The sequence below is a fragment of the Ixodes scapularis genome, unplaced genomic scaffold, assembly GCF_016920785.2.
Source record: "Ixodes scapularis isolate PalLabHiFi unplaced genomic scaffold, ASM1692078v2 ptg002055l_1__unscaffolded, whole genome shotgun sequence".
In the NCBI taxonomy this organism is placed as follows: domain Eukaryota; kingdom Metazoa; phylum Arthropoda; class Arachnida; order Ixodida; family Ixodidae; genus Ixodes; species Ixodes scapularis.
This window is the reverse complement of record NW_024610229.1, coordinates 367,196-373,641: the sequence shown is the minus strand read 5'-3', so window position 1 is coordinate 373,641 and position 6,446 is coordinate 367,196. Positions and strand designations below refer to the sequence as shown.

Here is a 6,446-nt window from a genome sequence, read left to right as displayed (position 1 = left end):
GGCAATGTTGCACCCTAACCAAGGAGGTAAGTTTGCACCCTCGTTGCAGGCGGTAACGTTACCTCCAAAAGGGGTTGCCCTGTGTGCTCGTCGTTTTCCCCCGTCAAGGAGGGTACTACAGTACCCTTTTTTTTAAGAGTGTAGCTTGTCTGAATGTCGCTTCTCTCTCTTGGTGCATCTCCCGCGCTTTTAAAAATTCATGACTTACCATTGGCTGGAGTTTTCCCGGGACCGGCGTCGTGTTGTAGCATGGTTTTGTTTTTCTGTCGGGTTGAGGCTCTTTCTTTACAGCCAACTCTTCGTCCCCCTTCTTCTCCCTTCCCGACAGTGCGGTGATAGATTCAAAAACAAAAACGACACAAAAAAGCAACAAGAAAGAACGATCTTACTTTGTTTCTTCGTTTTCGAGCACGAGTCAGGGTTCGCCATGGGCTTTGCTGTGCGCTCTGAGATTCATCCGCTACCGATCAATTTTAACCAAAACGCAAATAGAAAGAAAACAAGGTCCCTTAACCTTAAAAAATCCTTTCCGCAACAGCGTGGGGAAAAATATTCGCCACGAAAGGATTGTATCTTTTTCGATAGATTGATTCGCTACGTACCTATTTTTGTATGTTAGGTTGCTCGACATTTTGTTGTTATTTTACTTTTTTTTTTGTCTGTAGCAAATACAGGACTGTAGAAGCGGACATTTTATCGCAGTTGTAGCGAATATATTCGCTACGAGCGCTTTTAGTCGCTATATATTCGCAACAGAGCTTTAGAGTGTAGGGTAATGTAGGGACTTCTGGAGGCTGGCGTGGGGTACTTTCAAAAAATAGGTTGGCAACACTGCGCGGCACAGCTTTCTGTCGAAAACCGGGCCGAAAATGGCCTCCCCTGACGGAAACGCCCCTCGCAACCGCGGCAGCTGACAAGCGGTTCGAAGTCTTCCCCGAGCGATGGCCAACGTCGTCACGCATAGCCGAAATCTCTTCACCCGTTACGAAGGAGGTCCCATGTGCTTCTCACTCATTCCGTGCGCGGAGCGGAAAGAGATTCGAGAGATGATCGAGTACGGTGGTGGGATGCTCGTGCAGCCTGGCGTCAACCCGCGAGCCATCAGTCTGGTGCCCGCCGGCGCCACGGTATCCGTGGGCGGCCCCGACCTCGTCTTCTCGACCGAGTTCGTCAGGGAGTGCTCCAAACGCGGCCAGCTAGTCCCGCTCAAGAACTTCGTAGTCGAAGCGCGGAGTTCCTCTCCGGAGGACGGCGTCGAGGACATCGACGACGAAGGGGAGACCGCGCACCGGATCAGAGGCCTGAGGTCAATACGGGTGAGGGAAAACTTCTCCTTCGGCGAAGACATCAGCATCGCCAAGTTCATGGCCGCAGAACCCGGGCCTATACGAGGCAACGAAGTATACAAGCGCCTGGAAAGGTCCGGCCTTGCCGGTAAGCACACCTGACAGGCCCTCAAGGAGCGCTACCAGAAGAAAATCTACTCGGTGATGCACCTGTTCGAGTGTCCAGTGATGACTGGACCGCAGAGCCTTCGCGCAAAAGCCGCTGGTGGTCGCTCGCCCCCACGACGAAAATCGGGCATGCCCGCCCCCAGAGCCGTGGGACGTCCCGGGCACTTCTGGCTCAGCGGTGCCAACGCATCCCGCAGCTGCCGACGCGGATGAACAGAGCTCACCCGCCACTTCGACTTGAAGTTCGCACGTTGTGTCAGAAACCGATTACCTTTCCGACGAGTCTCCGCGCCTCTTTGCCAGATACCTTTGCGACGAGTCTCCGCGCCTGCGAGAGAGCTCCGACGAATTTGACCAAAAACAGCCGTTCGTGCCATCATTCTCTGGCAGCGTCGATGATGTCTCGCGCGGCAAGCCTCCAGAGTCTCAAGAGGCTGCTCATGATCACAGCATCGAGATCTTTGTCTCCCGATTCGAAGAAAGCGTTTCAACCATGTCACCCGACACTTCTGGCTTTGATCTCTTCGGTGACTCGGAGCCTTTTGATGTCACTAGTTTAGAAGGACAAGCTGCATCGAAGAGCGACTCCCTGGGAGTCCCGGAGGAGACGTCTTTCGAAACCACCCTGAACGAGACGCCAACCGACGGCTTCTCCGAACATTCCAGCATGTTTGCACCTTTGGCAACGGCCCCAATGGTCTCTTCGAGTCAAGCTCTGCATTTGCATAGAGAAGGTGGTGGGCCCTTGCTTTCGGAGCTTTGCTCAAGCCCTGGCGACCTCGAACTCCTGCTGGGGAAACTTTCGGAGCGTGCATCCCACGACATGCCAGAAAGCCAAGGGGACCCTCACTTGGCGTCATTTCCAGACTTCCCTTCCGGCACCCAAGGCCGTCGACCGACCCCGGAGCCGGCCGCAAAGTTGCTGGACGCTCAGGTCTTTGCGGGAGAAGATTCCAGCAGCGCCAAGGATATCTGGGCCCGGTCCCGCGATGTGGGACGGCGCACAGTACGGCGTGAAAGCCCTCGTCGGGCGGTCCGCCGGAGCGTCTCGCCTCCGGGAGTCGTGATCGAGGGTTCCCCAGTGGAGTGCGAACAGCCTGGCCCCAGTGGAGCGTCGGTTCCGGACGCTGCCGCAGTGTTTTCCGGCGAAGACGGTGACTTCCACAGCTGCGACAATGTTATCGTCCGAAAGGGAAAGACTGGCAAGGTGAGTTCCGTCCGAGTTTTTTTCCTTGACGCCTTTTACGGTGGTAGCCGTACAGTCGCCGGCCATATGAGCTCCCCCGGCCGAACGCTGACCGGATCAGCGAAAATCCCGCACGCGGCGCGCCGAGCGTTGCCGCGTTTTGGGAGCCGGGCTATTGGAACCAAACCATTCCTTTATCGAAGGGGTGGACGCATAGCTTTTATCGGGATTCCAGCCTTTAGAAGTGTGAATCACAAAAACATGGGCGATTAGAATTGCCGTTTTCGGGTGTTGGCCCCAAGTGTTTGGAGATGATGTTATAACTGCTGATAAACTGGAGCTTGCCTTAGGCGTAGATAAAGCAGCAGTGTTCGATCGATGCTTACAAATGTAAGAACCCTATGTTTGATATGATATTAGGCATGACAACAATGATCCCTCGTAAAGCGAGAAGTGAACAACCAGGAAGCCATCTGCAAAGTCATCGTGTAGAGAATTACCCTTGGCGAAGCAACACGCTACTGAGCGCAGAACAATGGAGTCTCTTCGATAAAGCGCGTTCATGAAAAGTGCCTGAATCTTTATTCTGCTTCGACACAAATATTTTCTTTTTGTTATCTATAGCATATCCTTATAACATAACTAAATTATTTCAAAATCGCTTATCATTGTCTATTCTAGGTATAAGAAAGATTGTAAGAAAAGGGGGCTTGTGCGTAGGACTACTCTTCGGGTAGGAAATATCTAAAATGACAAACCGGTTTTGCAAATAACAAAGTAGCATATAACACGTCAGAGATATTATGTAGTGAAGAATTTCGATAAGCCGTCTGCGTTTACCTACAACCAGAAGAGGGATTGTAATCGGCCGTGCTTCAGATTCACGTTCCAAAACGCGGATTGCTATTAAACTTCCTACGTCCACCCCTTTGATAACGGAATGGTTTGGTCCCAATAGCCCGGCTCCCAAAACGGGGCAACGCTTGACGCGCCCCATGCGGGATTTTCGCTGCTCCGGTCGGCGTTCGGCCGAGGGAGCTCATATGGCCGGCGACTGTATATGGCCCGCAATACCAGCCTGGGTGTGCAACCGTTGTGGCCGAGCGGCTCGATTCGGCGGGGAGAGGGGTGGATGCTGGCCACGTGACGAAAAAGACGTGGTGTGTGGCACTATGACCTCGCTCAACATCGTGACGTCTTGTGACACCGTGTCTTCACGCGACACCTTAACATCTTGCGTAACATTTTGTCGCCGCACGTGATACCACCATACCACGTGGCATCGCTGTCGCTGATGCCTTTGCGTCACGTTGTCCCGTGGCACTTTGCACTTAATTTATCGGAGAAAGCTTCACCTTAAATTTAGCGGAGCGCGTCCCTAACTGGAAACACTTCCCCAGAATGGACAGTCCAAATGCAGACTGGGAGTATTCACGGGTTTTGCCGTATTGCCAACTGCACCTTCTTGACCTTGCACTAAAGGGGTAAGATGGTCGTAGCATTCTACTAAAGAAACAGTTGGCTCGTGTCTCCCCTGCCTGCTTGATTTTCCTTTTTATAGTTTGAACGGTTTGGCAATCTGCTTTGAAAACTGTGTAAACGTGCAAGGGATGCCGCAAGGTCTCATTCACACAGCCGTCGTTTCTCCCGTCACCGTCGCGAGGGGCGTTCCCGTCAGGGGAGAGGATTTTCGTCCCGGTTTTCGACGGAAAGCTGTGCCCCGTCGGGCGACGTAGGGAGCTGCTCTACGGTCATTGTTTACGCACTTGTGTTTGCTTACCACAAAATTCTTGTGATCTCAGCTTGCCTCATTGATGACGCCAGCGAGAGAATGTGCCATCTACGAGGTGACCGTGAGACTGTATTTCACTAGAGCGAAGGTTTTGGAGTATTTGTCAGAACAAGTGTATGTTTATCCCTTGTAGCATTAAAGGGGCCCTCCGGAGCTTTCTGCGATCGTCTGGTTATGTTTTTATATTGCCTAGTAGGTGCAAGTTAATAAGTATCCAAAGTTTTAGATTACAAAACCGTTTATTAAGCAGCTGGCAGAAGAAATATATCGGGGCTATTTTCTCTCGGAAGACAATCCCCCATTCCCTGCCCATCACTAAGACTTGACCAATGGAAATGCTGCATCTCACGGTGAATGCGAACGTTATTATTGCGACACTTTTTAAGCTTGTTGTAAATTAGAGTTTGAGAAAAACGTAAACTGATTGTGGTGCGGGAAACATAGTCCGCAATTATCGCTCCAAAACCAGCGAACTATGTTTTCTCCATGCAAGCGTGTTGCTAAGGGGTGATGCGTCGGCGCGTCTGCTTCCCAGGGCGTCTGCAGGCGTGCGTTTGCGGGACACGTGTTCCTTCTTCCCGTGGATCCCGACTCCGAAGCCAGCTTTGCGATCCTTTAACGTCAACGAGACAAAGTTTTCCTTGTCATCTGTGGGATGCGACTGCGTATTGCAGTAGCAGCGCGACGGTGCCGGGCGACGAACGAGGACTGCCGAGCACAAAGTCCCCTTGACGACCGTCCGCGCGAGTTCGAGAGATTCCTCGGCGGTTGGCCGCGTTAGTGACGCGCAGTGACGCCGGAATCCTTCGCTTGCTTGCGATGCCCCTCCCGTTTTCCGGGGTCCTCTCAGAAAGGGGGGCGTGCCGGGGACTTTGATAGCAATTTTAAAAAGGGAAATCCGCCGCGCATGACCGTAATTTTTCAATATTTAGGATCCGTAGGACCTGTAGATTGAGTTACCGCCATAAATAGACCATCGCAGAACGCTCCGGAGGGCCCCTTTAATACCAAAATCTATCCCATGCTAGCTCACATTGTCGTTCCTCGATTATTTCTTGTGACCAAGTCTTACAAGGAGCTCCATGCTCCTGAAACTTTATTTTCTAAATAGATGAAAAAGATTACGCAGTATCACTCGTTGCTTTTCTAACTTAAAGCAAGTTCATTTAGCTCTTTCTCATATGCAGAGGGGATTGTGTTCTTCGCCGTACGGTTTTTTCTCGGCTCGTTTCGATGTTAGTGACGGCATAGAATCTACCATTCCTTACCAAGTCCAGAACCGCCATTAACATGTCACAGATAGTGGCCGAGCTGAGGTTCGGAAAAGATGCATGCGGTCTCTCCGAGTTCGGAATTACGGACGGTACGGTGTTATCAGTGAACGCCGTTTCTTTCCAGTGGTCGAGAGCGGTTCTAGACGTGAGCAGCAGCAGGTACGACGTCGACGGAGCTGCAGCTTCCAGACGGCAGCAACCGTTGGACGAAGAAGTGCTTGAGCAGCACCAAAGAAACCTGCAGTTGATGTTGGATGCCAAAAAGAAGACGGAGCTCGAGTGGCGCAAGCAGCGCCCCCACAGGAGGTGCCCTCCGAACTGCTCGTGTCCGCAAAGTGCCCACCATGCCCAGCTGCTGCAACTGCTCACTCGCACGCGTGCCATTCTCGCGTTTCACGATTCGCTCGATGCCGACCCGGAAGCGTCCGGTCTCCTGTGGGAACTGATCGAGCGGCGGCGGGCCAACATTCCTGCTCCAATTTCCACCCGTTTGGAAAGAGGGCCAACGAGTTCTCGGCGGTCCAAGAAATAGAGGACTTTTGCGACCGAAACAAGAAAATCGAAGGAATCTTGAAGGTTGTCGATCAAATTGTGTTCTCCTGCGTGCCTGGCTCGCCGTTTGTCTTTTGCCGGTGAAATGAACGAGCTTCTGCTTCGTTGTAGCTTTTTTGTTTGTTAGTGCTTTACTTATTTACCCGTATGAATTTGGTCATAAACGTTTTTTTACTTGTTGTGCTGTG

General features: G+C 51.9%; 1 pseudogene; it reads left to right on the top strand.

The window, feature by feature from the left end:
- Positions 1-918: 918 nt before the first annotated feature.
- LOC120839870 lies at positions 919-6,238 on the top strand (annotated as a pseudogene).
- The last annotated feature ends 208 nt before the right edge of the window (positions 6,239-6,446 follow it).